The sequence below is a fragment of the Monopterus albus genome, unplaced genomic scaffold, assembly GCF_001952655.1.
Source record: "Monopterus albus unplaced genomic scaffold, M_albus_1.0 scaffold785.1, whole genome shotgun sequence".
In the NCBI taxonomy this organism is placed as follows: domain Eukaryota; kingdom Metazoa; phylum Chordata; class Actinopteri; order Synbranchiformes; family Synbranchidae; genus Monopterus; species Monopterus albus.
This window is the reverse complement of record NW_018128665.1, coordinates 12,765-15,410: the sequence shown is the minus strand read 5'-3', so window position 1 is coordinate 15,410 and position 2,646 is coordinate 12,765. Positions and strand designations below refer to the sequence as shown.

Below are 2,646 nucleotides of genomic sequence, written 5' to 3'. Positions count from 1 at the left end.
GCCTTACGTGCCGGCGGGGAGCCCCCCCCCACCTGACATCAGAGCCCATTCTACGTGAGCCATCACGTCCTCCACTGCCCTTTTTCGAGGAATGGCTGTTGAGGATATCTGCACAGCAGCTTCATGGGCTTCCCCGTGTCCCTTCAATCGGTTTTACCTTCGGGACGCATCTCAGTTCTCACTGGCTCACTCGATTCTGAGTGTCGGGTGCAACGCTGGGCCCCCTCCCCGTGATGCCACGTGAGTACGCCACCAGTGGTCTGATCACTGTGCGCTGGCGTAGTGTGTGCCCCACCGCACTCACACACACTCTCCATGCACCCCCAGTGCGCCTATGCCTCCATGTACCATCACTACTGTGATCCGTACACGGGCACCCGGTGCTTGCCGCACGCGGTGGACAGGTATGTTCTTTCATATCCCCACAGGTCGTCTGTGCCTCCTGGCCCCCCCACCCGCACCCCTGCACTCCCCTGTCGCTGCCTAGTTACTGTCGTTGGGTTCTTAGGAGGCTGTGTTATGTGGTTTTCTAATGCTCTTGGGCGGCGGTGTGCCAACAAGGCCTTGACTACATCCAGCTGCGCTTTATCCTAATAGCGACAGCTCTTAGAGGGCGAAGCCTATACAAAATAGAATGATGATTACATACAGTAACCCAAGCTTCTATGAGTATAGGCTTACTGTATGTAACCATCGTTCATGCCAGTTGGATGAGCTTATTTCATTTTATATAAAACATATTCTCAGTAAGTTCCAACACAGAAAATAAAATTCAGTGAGCATTGCTTACATGATGCTCTCTTCAGGATTTCTTAGCAGCAGCTCTCATTGATATTGCATCTAAAAGCAGTAGGCAGACGGCTGCATGTGTGACTCCTGGACAGTGGAAGATATACTTTCCTCATCAATCCCCAAAGCTTCCCTGTGATACAGAGAAAGCCATTTTGACCCTGCTCTAACATTAATTTGATCCTCGGAGAGCATCTCATTGTTCTCTTCTTGTGCTCAAAACAAGCATCCAGTAGGGGTTATGCGCAACTTACTTCCATATACTGCAAAACAGAATCATCTGTTTCTGGTTTGCGACTAGTATGCAATATGGCACTATTCTACTCATGATGTCTCCAAGAACTACCAAAGATGAAGATCACGGATGATCACCGAATATGCAGTTTGATGTCTAAAACACCGGGCAGCAAGCTGGATAAGGGGTTTAAGCTATATGCTTCTTCATACATCCACGACTACGAAGGTAGAGTTATGTATCGGTTATCTTACAAACGGAGATGTAGCTAAGCTAGTTCGTAAGCTAACTAGCTAATGTTATCTATTTACACCGAGCATCTGTCTGGTACACCAAAATAATGTAATACACTACCGGAAAGCTAATAGTAACTAAGCTTGTGTGATGGAAATGCTAAATTCGCAAACTGCTGGGCTTCTAATTTTTCACATGCCATGTCCAAGGCTGATGGTTCTGGTCTAGCATAGTCATAACAATGAAGCAGAAATCCAACGTCCATCTGTTCCTCCTCAATTTCCTCCGGCCGTTGTGTTCTCTCCCACATGCTTGGTCTACTTGCAAGCAGAGAGTAGTCATTCCAGGCAAACAACACTGGAGCGGCTCCTTCTTTCAAACGCCGTCGTCCACCTTGAATTACATCTGTGGAGACGAAGTGTCTCCTACATACTGTTGTCGTCCTCTTAAGGCGCCATAAAACAGACGGAGCTCTTGTGCACTGAATTGCGTGTATGACCACCGGAGGCAACCATAGGCTCTCCAGTCACTCCTGTTCAGGGGCCAGGCCCACAGCCGTTGACCTGACACAGGGCACTGTTGGATCACGCCATGCAGATGAGAGAGCGCTTGCGTGCTCCGGAGCTATCAGGAGGATGCTCAGACATTCCTCTTGAATGTTCAGTGAAAAACAGAGGTGGCACCGCGTGTTCCCACGTGTTGCGAACAGGCCTACCACCGGTGGGCCGAACCTGTCCCACAGTGTCTGAATGAGGGACGGATTCAGCCTCCACTTGCTAGGCTGAGGTCTGCCTCGTGACATGAGATCCGCAGCATGGTTCTGCTCACCGGGGACGTGCACAGCCCTGTGGGAGAGCAGGTTCTGATGAGCCCAGAGCAGGAGTTTCCTGCAGTTTCCAGCAGCCAGCAAAACCAACACCGCCCTGACGGCTGATGTATGCAATGTATTGTCTGATCGCACCACTACGTGTCTTCCTCTCCGCACCAGTGCAAGGTGTTTCACCACCTTCAGCACCGTGGCTAGTTCCTGACAGTTGATGTGGGGAGACGGGGTGTGATCCCATCGTTCTCCCACAGCCTGTGACGAACACGTGCCTCCCCAGCCCAGCAGAGACGATTCTGTGGACACCGAGATGTGTGATGTGGCTCTGCTCAGGGGAACTCCCAGTGTGCTGACGGTGGGAGTTTCCCAAGGTCAAGGTCAAAGGTCAAAGTGTATGTCATATGCACAGTTAGGAAACGTGTTTCCCTGTACAATGAAATTCTTACTTTGCCGTCCACATGAATGCCACAAAAATACAAATGAAATATAAAGTGCATAAACAAGCAACACAAAATCTAAGGCACTTTAAGCAGCAAATGCAGCAATATAATAAAAATATATAAGA

At 49.6% G+C, this 2,646-nt stretch overlaps 1 pseudogene; it reads right to left on the bottom strand.

Moving 5' to 3' along the window:
• Positions 1-1,784: 1,784 nt before the first annotated feature.
• Positions 1,785-2,646, bottom strand: part of LOC109953567 (uncharacterized) — a 9,209-nt pseudogene continuing 8,347 nt past the window's right edge.